The sequence below is a fragment of the Sus scrofa genome, chromosome 1 (assembly GCF_000003025.6).
Source record: "Sus scrofa isolate TJ Tabasco breed Duroc chromosome 1, Sscrofa11.1, whole genome shotgun sequence".
NCBI lineage: Eukaryota > Metazoa > Chordata > Mammalia > Artiodactyla > Suidae > Sus > Sus scrofa.
In genome coordinates, this window is record NC_010443.5 from 77534773 (window position 1) to 77544978 (window position 10206).

Genomic DNA, 10206 nt, shown 5'->3' on the forward strand with positions numbered 1-10206 from the left:
CCACAGCCATGCCAGATCTGAGACATGTCTGCAACCTACACCACAGCTCAGCTCATGGCAACATGGGATCCTTAACCCACTGTGCAAGGCCAGGCATCAAACCTGTGTCCTCCTGTATCCTAGTCAGATTTGTTTTTTTCGCTGAACCAAGACAGGAACTCCATATATATATATATATTTATTTATTTATTTTAAGACCCTCTCTTTTTAACCAACCTGTGTATATCCAGCAGATTTGATACAAATCAATTCATTTGGTCCTTAAAACAAGCTGGGTCACAGATGGCATACACAGTATCACTTTGCCAGTCCCACTCTAAGGAGCCTTAGGTACATTAGGACATTAAGTAGATTTTCCAAAGTCACAGCCAGTTCTAGACTATAGATACCCGATTCTTTCCATCAAACCACATAGACCAGGCATCAGCAAACATTTTCCGCCTAGAAACAGAGAAAATAATTCACACTTTGTGGACCACATACTGCCTGTCTCAAACTTCACTTTTTAGTCAGTTTGTTTGTTTTTAAACAACGCTTTAAAAATATAAATCCTGGAGTTCCCATCGTGGCACAGAGATTAACAAATCCGACTAGGAACCATGAGGTTGAGGGTTCAATCCCTGGCCTTGCTCAGTGGGTTAAGGATCCGGCGTTGCCATGAGCTATGGTGTAGGTCGCAGATGCGGCTCGGATCCCGCACTGCTGTGGCTCTGGTGAAGACTGGTGGCTACAGCTCCGATTAGACCCCTAGCCTGGGAACCTCCATATGCCGTGGGAGTGGCCCTAGAAAAGACAAAACAAACAAACTATATATATATATATATATGTATATATATGTAAATCCTTAGCAACAGACAGGTGCAGAAATAGACCATGGGCCACTTTTGGTCCGAGGGTTGTCATTTCCCAACCTCTGACATAGATTATGCCAATAAATTAATATAAACCTAAGGAAACGGATATGCCTAAGGAAGCTTATCCTCTGTTAATAACAATGGTTAATATTTGTTGAATGTTTACTATGTGTCAAATATTGTTCCAAGTGTTTTACATGTATTGTAGCCTTATAGCCACCCTATTCCTATGTACTGTTGTCAGCCCCGTTTTAGAAACAAGGAAACTGAACCCGGGAAGGGTTAAGTAACCTTCCCAAGGTGACAGGATTGATAAGTATCAGAGCTGGGGTTCAAATCCAAGCAGTTCAGCACCAGAGCCTGTGCCCTGAGCCCACTTGTGTCTCCAAGGGGAGCACTCAATCATTACAGCTCCTTGGGGGTCGGGGGGAGAAAGGGATTTGTAAGGGCTGAGGAAAGCCTAGAAACTTCTGGAACAAATAGGTTTCAGACCATTCACCTTGAAGCCGAGGAGGTGTGGCTGCATGCCACCTGCTTTTTAATAAAGAATGGCCAGGCTGGAAACCTGTGATGGCTTTCCTTCTTGCCACTACAATAGAGGGTATGGATGAGACTGCAGAGGCATCTTGATTTGAGAAAAGCACTTGATTGGATCTCATTAAATTTTAATCATAAACTGAATTCAAAATAAATTGAAAACTTGTTGACAGAGCACAAACAAAGGGTGATGATAAATGGTGATGCATCTAGAGAGGGGAAGTCTTCCAGGGGGACGCCTCTGAGGCAAGGACGGACGGGATTTAATGAAGGTGTTATGTCCCTGGAAGAAGACAAATAGCAGTGCAAGAAACACAAGAAGGGCAGCAGCGAGCAGCCTGAGTAATTAATAAACCACATTACCAGCTCCTAAATAATCAAGGCTTGCTGCTACCAAGTGCTTGGATTTTTTTTTTTTTAAGCATTCTTTGGGTCAACAATAGGGTTGAAGGGTCCTAGATGATCATTTCAGGTGGACATACTAATAAACATAAAAATTTACAGCTAGGAAGAGCCTCAGATCCAATTTGGAACCGATACTTGCAATTACAGATTCTCAAGATCTTACTTCATTCCCCAGGGAGTAATTTTGTTTTTTAATGTCTAAAAGTCTTGGATTAAAAAAAAAAAACAAAAACAAACCTCTAAACTCATTAATGTTCTTTGCATACTGCCCAAATGCATGCAAACTTTCCCAATATCAGTTTGCTTAGTGGAAGCTGGTGTTGAGTGAACTGTGTGTGGCTTAGGTTCAAGTTCCAATGAATAAATATTTCCAAGTTTACTCGCAGAATTTCCCAGACAGAGGAGTTCTTCCACTTGGTTTGCCAGAGGATTGGAAGCTGTGATGGGCCCTGAAGTCCAGAGAACATTTACTGGCCCTTGTTCGTACTCTGCAGAGTACAACTTACAGCAGGCTGAGGGCAGTGCAGTGTGACCTGAACTGATCTGCAGAAGTTTGTTCTGCAGCTCCTCTGAGCTGCTCAACTAGATGATGGATGAATGCAAACACCCTGCCCCTACCGAGTTGGAAGTTGTTTAAAAAAAAAAGTTTCAAGAACAACCTCAAACCAGCCCATGGGTTCTTGTGTTTGTTTTGTGTCAGATAAGGTTTCTCTAAACACACGTTCATGATTCTTAATTCGGTCCAGATCCCAGCGTGAAGGAGATGAGGGGGCAGAAAGGAAAAATCAGCAGAGGAAGAAGGGATAGAAAGAAAGAAAGAAAGGAAAATGGAAGAGTAAAGTGGGAGACCTTGAAGGAAAAATCTTAAGATTTGTCCTTTATTGGCATGGGAGGAAGGCTTACTGAAATGGTGAATTTTTTTTTTTCCCCCCAGATTGCTGGCTATGAGAAGGAACAGTTGGAAGGGAAGGAGAAGAACCAATGCAGATGAAAGGCCAGGGCTACAGGTGGGCTGCTGAGCCAGGCAGAGTGTGGACAGACAGCACAGAGAGGAGGACGGGAGATCGGAGACAGGAAAGGAGACCTGGGGACCACGCCTGGGAGAGGAAGAAGGAAAAACATTGGAACCGTGAGTGCAGGAAAACTGTGAGGCAGGGAAGAGCCACGTTTCCCTGAGAGGGAGGCTGCTCAGACCCCAGCCAGCCTGGGTCTTCAGGGAGAAGAGCTCTAGTCCATCCCCAAAAGCGTGACTGCTGCTGCCCGATCAGGGAACGGTGCCAAACTGGTACAGCTCTGCGGGTAATGAGGGGGATGAAAGCCCACCTCCTTCCTCAGCCAGTTTACAGCTTCTGGTCTCCAGGAAGGTCTGTGTACACATCTGTACATACCCACCCCCTCACACTCTCCCACAGAGTGAGCTGGGAACTCGGGCATTGCTGAATACACGGGTGAGTAAGAGGCCTGCTGGGCATGAAACGTAAAGAATGTCCAGTGTCGGAGGGAAGACAGCCCGGGTTTTCATGAACTAAAAATATCTGGGTGACAATGCACTAGGAAGAAACAGGAGAGGCCCAGGGGGAGAGCGTCTTGATTCTAATCCTCAGATGCTTTCTCACGGAAGGACTGAGGGATTGTTTTGATAAGGAAATGTGATCAAACACGAGGGGTCATTTCGTTGGATCTGAAAGGAATTTAAAGTTTAATATGTCGCATCTGTGGGCTCCATTCTGCAGCAGCTGCTTGCAGTGCCTGTGTTTTTCAAGGCTAATCTCAAATCGCCTATAGCAGGAGAAATGGTTTGAATTCAGGATGTTTCTGAGATTTCGATCCTTCGAAACATAGATTTAATTTAGACAAACTATCCACATAACCGATCTTTCTGATGCCTGTTAACTCCTGCAACTCCTCCTCTTGTTCTCAGAGCCTTTGAAAGTCAGTAATTCCTTAATCCTGAGAGAAGCAGGCTTACATGTATTCCATCTTTGCACCCTCCAAAGGGGAGCATCCCCGACTCAACAGTCCCCTCCCCTACACACCGGCACGCAGACTTTGCCCCTGGTTAGCCCACCCCAGACGAAAGACCCAGCAGAGGCGTCTACCTCATGCTGTTTCATCATAGATGACACCAGATGACGAATGATTGTGGGTGGCCTTTCTGGATCAAAGCTAGGCTGGCAGCAAAGGACAGCCTGATTTCAGATAATGGTGTGTGTTATTTGAAAATAACAATCTGTAATTCATCACAGGCAAAACATCTTGAACTTCCTGTCCTCTTATTCCAGATCAACAGAGAGAGCCACATAAAAACATGACCGGGCTCAATCGTGGCTCAGCGGTAATGAACCCGACCAGCATCCATGAGCATTCGGGTTCGATTCCTGGCCTTGCTCAATGGGTTAAGGATCCAGTGTTGCCGTGAGCTGTGGTATAAGTCACAGATGAGGCTCAGATCCCTCGTTGCTGTGGCTGTGGTGTAGGTGGGTGGCTGTAGCTCTGATTCGACCCCTAGCCTGGGAACTTCCAAGTGCTGCGGGGCAGCCCTAAAAAGACACACACAGACACACACAGACACACACAGACACACACACACACTCACACACACACAAATAACAATAAATAAAAAATAAAAACATGGTGAGGACCATACCAGGGACTTGATATCCCACAGAAACAGCTAATTATACCCAAATCCCCAAGTCAGCCCGTCCCAATCAGCCAGGGCCTGTTTGAACTTTATGAAGGGAGAGTGATAGCTCAAAAGAAACAATAACAATTTTTTTTAAAACTTGTTGTTTGGAAAAAGTTAAGGATTCTGTGTGTCTGCCATCTAATAATGTGGCCCAATCCTAGTCATCACCCTTACATGGTATCAGGATGTGCTCACAGCTCCCTTCCACCTCCCATTAAAGGCCCCACACACAGGGACCGGACTAGCCAGGGAGTGGTTTCCAGCTCCAGCTAAGGAACTAACACAGCCTTCGGGAGCCAGGCTGGTTGCCAGCTCTCTGGCCTGCCTTGCCTCTGTGGGCAAGTGCACGGGCCAGTTCTTCCTGGGTAACCCAAATGGGACATAAACTAATTCAAGAAACGCCCTGTTGTCTCCTGTTTAGCTAGAGCCAATAATAACACACGGATTCCAGGCAGCTCTCTCATGGAGCCACGTGGCTGCCCAGCTCTAGGCTCCCACCCCCCCCCCCCCCCCCCGCCTTTCACCCAGACTACTGCTTTACCTTTCGCCTTGAGAGCAGATAAGTGAGACAGAAAGCAGAGCAGCTTATAGGGAAGACATCTGAGAACCTACTAGGTGTCTGACAGAAGAAGAGGGTAGAGAAGGGTTAAGGATGGAGTCCTTTTCCTCCAGGCACTAACTATCTGGTAGAGTGGCCGAGAAGTAAAATTAATATATTGGAATAATTAGTAAACAAAACACGTCTTCTAAGACCACCCACTATGACACCCCTCTGGGGTTCCCATCGCCCTAGCCTTATTTTGTTAAAGGGAATTTAGACATAATCCTATTCATGCACTACCCCCACCCACAGTTTATAGATGAAGAAATGCAGGCCTAGGGAAACCAAAGTAAACTGTCTAAGTCTCAGAGCCAGCAAGGAGTGGAGTGAGAACGTGAAAGTCAGTTTCTTGTCCTCTCTTTCATTATTGGTTGGGTCTCTCTCTCTCTCTCTCTTTTTTTTTTTTTCCTGTTCATTTAAAAATATCCCCCCTATGCTAAGAGACCACCTTGAACTTGAAAGTCGCATGAAGCTTAACTTCCAATATCAAATAATAGCACTTCTCCCCTTGTTTTCCCAAAAGGGTACCAGCCTCCAGTCCATGCCAGCAAATGTCTGGGTTGTCTGGGAGGGTGAGAAGGCCGCCCTCAGCCCTTACAGAGCAGATCTGGGGGCTGAGCTTCCTGGCCCAGGAATGTGGTGTTGATTTTTTTTTCCCTGAGTGAAACAAGGATCAGGAAAACTTGGGAACTTTCCTTCCATCTCTGCCACTGACGTGTCCCGGGGCCAGAAGCCAAATCCTTAATCTTTGCCATTCCCAGCTCCCTCCTTGGAGGAAGTGGGGCTTGTCTTCTTAATGGAAACTTGTGGGGACGCCAAGTCCTCAAACAACTGGTCCCCAGGCAGCTCACATACGGGCGTCTCCCCTCCTCAAAGAGTTAATCTTCGCTCGCCCGTGTGAAATGCTAACCCCCCAGCACTCTCTCGCAGCAGAAACCTAACTGTCATTTTCTCAGCCCAAGCTGGTCTCTCGGTACACGGACAAATGAAAGGTGGGGAGGGGAGCGTGGAGAAAAGTCAGGTAGCACATGTCATCGAAGGAGAAAACAGAGTTTTGGAAAGTGGGTCAGAGGTTAAGAAGTAAAGTGAGGCCGGCGACACCTCTGAACAACGTACCTTAGAGCCACCGAGGACAGACAGACCAGGGCACAGGGTGGTCACGCTTGCTTCTCCTTGGGTCGCTCCACCTTGGGTCGCTCCCAGGCTCCCTCCACCCTCTCCAGGCCCAGGTAAGCCGCCCAACAGGCTCCGAAGCAGGAAGTGGAAGTTGTATGCAAATTTCTACCCTGGCTAGGAAGCCTCCGCTCCAAAAATCTCCCTGTGGGCAGTGAATCAACAGCCGCTGAGAAGTCACTTTATTTCTTAAAAACGAAACCTCCTTCATTCACTAGAAAAGGCCACTGGCCAATTAGACTGCTTTTTTTTTTTTCACCACCCAGCTAAATAAGTGCTGAGGAATGTCCCCACTGCCCTGGACCTGAGCGTTGTCACAGCAGCCTGGCCAGAGACGGTGCCTGGGGAGGGCGGTGAAGTTGGGTGTTAAGATGGGTTGATTATTCACCAGCAGCACCAGAGGAGGAAATTAGGGGCCAATTGATCGTGGGGAGGAGTGTGAAGCAAGAACTTCTTACTCTCTGTGTTTAAAGCATCGGCATTTGCTGCCCTTATTACAAAGGGAGGGCTCACCGCCCATCCCCCCATGAGTGCGTGAGAGCCGCACTGAGCGTATGCCTGCTTCATCTACAGGCATGAAAAAGTGACTTTAAAGAAAACACACATACAGTCCTCCTCTGACTGCATTTTTCATGACCTCGAGTTTATTTTCTCACCTTTCCTTCTCCTTGTTTAATCAGTACCTACAGAACTCATTGCCACAGGAGATGCTGGAAGCAGGAGGACAGGGACAGCAGACTACAATGGGAGCTGAGATGGTCGGGGCTCTGGAGTGAGAGGGACCTGGGTGGTTGCTGGGCAGGCGCGCTGCGCTCCAGGTTGAGTCCCAAGGGGCAGCACATTCAGGGGGCCATCTCTACCCTGAAGCAAGGGGATGGGCCCAGAGGCCCCCTCTACAGATGGCCAGGTTCTGCTCAGGTGAGCCGTGTGGAGCCAACTGCTCTATGTTCTGCAAGCAGAGGGAATGTTTTTAAAACAGCATATTCAGACTGTATACATTTTGGTGTATCCTTACAATGGAATATCACACGGCTGTTAAAAATAAATATTTATTTCTACATACTAACATGCAAACGTGGCTCACAGATTTTATTTATTGAAAAACATGCTCTCTGCTGTATAGCACAGGACATTATGTCTAGTCACTTATGATGGAATACGATGGAGGATAACGTGAGAAAAAGAATGTGTATATATATATGCATAACTGGGTCATTTTGCTGTACAGTAGAAATTGACAGAACACTGTAAACTAACTATAATGGAAAAAATAAAAATCATTAAAAAAAGAGAAACATGGTCTCATTTTTGCCAATAGATTTGAAAGATAAATATACATGTATATGTATATTTATATGTTTGTTTTTCACCCCTGGTCCCAACACCTAAGTACACTGCCCAGAACATAGCAGGTAAGCACCACATATCTGCCAAATGACCAAAAATAACAGAAATGTATGGAAGAATGCAAACCAAACTGTTCAGTTGTGGTTACCTCCAGGGAATGAGATTGAGGGGAGCGTGGTAAAAATAGAGGGCTTTTATACTATTTACACATGTGAGTTTGATTCCTTTTCTCACAACAAGAGTGTAGTACTTTATTCATTAAAAAAAAGATTTACAGAGTTCCCCTTGTGGCTCAGTGGGTTAAGAACCCAACTAATATCCATGAGGATACAGGGTTTGATCCCTGGCATCTCTCAGTGGGCGAAGGATCTAGTGTTGCTGTGAACTGTGGTGTAGGCTGGCAGCTGCAGCTCTGACTTGACCCCTAGCCTGGGAACATCCATATGCCTCAATGCGGCCATAAAAAGAAAAAAAAAAAAAGAAAGGATTTAAAAATTGTGCTTATTACCCTGGGCTTGAACTTTCTGCCTCAAAATTATTACTATAATAATCTTTTTTAGTTTAGGGGAAAAGAGCAATTTTTTGTGTGGAGCCGTTGGTACTAGGATACTTTGAAAAAGCTATTGGTACTAAGAGATGAGAACAGAAAAGAGAAGAACAAGAGGAGGAAAAAAAGAGGGAGAGAAAAGAAAGACAGGGTGAAAATATTTTTCATTTCTCTTAGATGCCCTTAAATGGATTCGGAAAAGCTTGGAAGATGCTTCTGACAAGTCCTGTCTATGGAATACAACCCATCAGGAAGCGTAAGAGGAATATTTTTTCCATTTCTCCCACCAACTATTTCCCCAGATGTGGGCCTAAGGACCCTGAGGGAGGACACCAAGCACTGGGGTGCTGCTTTGAACTGCTGGTAGCTGCGCCTTTCTCCTGCCTCAGTTTATCCTGAGCAGAAAGGCAGCACTCAGAAGAATGAGTTAATGCTCCTACCTAGGAACCCTTGCTGGGGCCCCACTGAAAAGCCACCGGAGGATGTAAAGTGTTTACAGATGGTGTCCGGAACTCAAGGAACTTCTCTGAACATGCCTGAGGGGTTATGGGGAAAAAGGGATGACAAGGGAAGTGCCAGGGAGCCTGCAAAGGATCACCTCCCATTGCAGGAGTCCCCAGCGGTGTTTTCAGGTAAATACATACATCCTTTCAGCTGCCACAGCAGGAGAGGAACTGTTCATGGAGGACCTACCACATACTACTTGTTAGTGCATTTAATCCTCTGAATGCGTCTATGAGATGCCTTTACTACTGCCAGGCCCACTTTACCTTTGAGAAAAATCTGAAGCTCAGAGACACAGGGTAACTTCTCCAAGATCACACAGCTAGTCCATAGAGAAGGATTCCAGAACTGTCTCACTGCCAGGTGGATGTTACATCCCCTTCCCTGTTTGCCCTGCTCTGGTCTGTTCTTCCTCGACACTTGGATGAAGCACAGGTGACTTGCTTTCTTTGCATGATTCTTGACAATACTTAAGGGGGGGCAGGTGTGGGCACTTAAAGGGTGGGGCTGAGACTGTGTCAGTTACCATGGTGCTGTGTTTATATGCTGATGGCTGCTGTGTTTATATGCTGATGGCTGCTGTGTTTATACGCTGATGGCTGCTGTGTTTATACGCTGATGGCTGCTGTGTACAGAAAGGGCAGAGCTGTTAAGGGTCAAGCCCTCTCCCTCCAGTTAAAATTTAAGAGGAGAGGATTGGTGTTTGCCACATTCTAGAGTTGCTCAGTATTCTTGCAAAAGGCATAATTAGGTAAAGGTTAGCTCTCCCCACCTTGGTAAACAAAGCCAAACCAAACCTTTTGGACCCAGCACTCAGAACTCTCCATTCTACAGCATTCATCTATGAAAAAGGAGGATATAAAGAAAAAAGAAAAGATCCATTCCTTGGACAAAGCTTGATTTTTCCATTTTTAAGTGCTGTGATTTCAAGTGCCGAAAGGGCAGAGTGGAACAATGACACACCATGAAGAAGAGAAGAAAACTCCTGTTCTGAACTTTCCTGAGAATGGTCCTCATTCAAAGCATCCCGAGCATTGGCTAATTCTCCCCAGTACTCCCTTCTGGAGGCGCATCTGGGACAGAGGCAGGAAGAAATGCCCAGGCCCCCAGTGTTTGGTGCTGTCTTTTCATGTCACTCCAGTCCCCCATCCTTTAGAGAGCAATTGCCTGATTCCAGACATGTGCTCGATGCTAGACATGCAAACTGAAAGATTCTCAACATGTCCTTGTATCTTTCTCAGAAACAAAAATGATGGAGGTGCAGGCAGTTCCAAATAAACTAGCTCTATTAAAGCCACAGAGTCTGTGGTGGCTTCTTTCCCATGGCCTTTGTGAGCTGCTTCTGGTCCAGAGGGGCTGCCAGACCCAGGCAGAAGCCAGAACCCATCACTGTCCTCCTCCTCCCCAGTGGGCCCTTGGACCTGCCCTACGGGTCCTAGTGGCCCTTCCTTCTCAGGGAGTTCCCCTCTGGACCTGGTTCCTATTCTGTCAGCTGGTTCAGTCAGGACTTCACAGAGCTAGCAAAGAGGTCTTAGTAACACAGACTCTT

General features: G+C 46.3%; 1 protein-coding gene and 1 long non-coding RNA gene across 5 annotated transcripts in view; one reads left to right on the plus strand and one right to left on the minus strand.

The window, feature by feature from the left end:
- Nucleotides 1-6785, minus strand: part of TRAF3IP2 (TRAF3 interacting protein 2) — a 57561-nt gene extending 50776 nt beyond the window's left edge. For 2 of the 4 annotated variants that reach the window (XM_021091285.1, XM_003353287.4), the window contains exon 1: nucleotides 6203-6751. The gene's annotated coding sequence lies outside the window, so the exon portion shown is untranslated. Of the gene's footprint in view, nucleotides 1-6202 lie in introns of all 4 variants that reach the window. The other 2 variants (XM_013992757.2, XM_001924787.5) reach the window with 2 other exon arrangements.
- On the plus strand, nucleotides 6182-9954 carry LOC106508921. The gene is made up of 2 exons (XR_001306066.2): nucleotides 6182-6315; nucleotides 8331-9954. It is a non-coding gene; the product is annotated as an uncharacterized LOC106508921 (long non-coding RNA).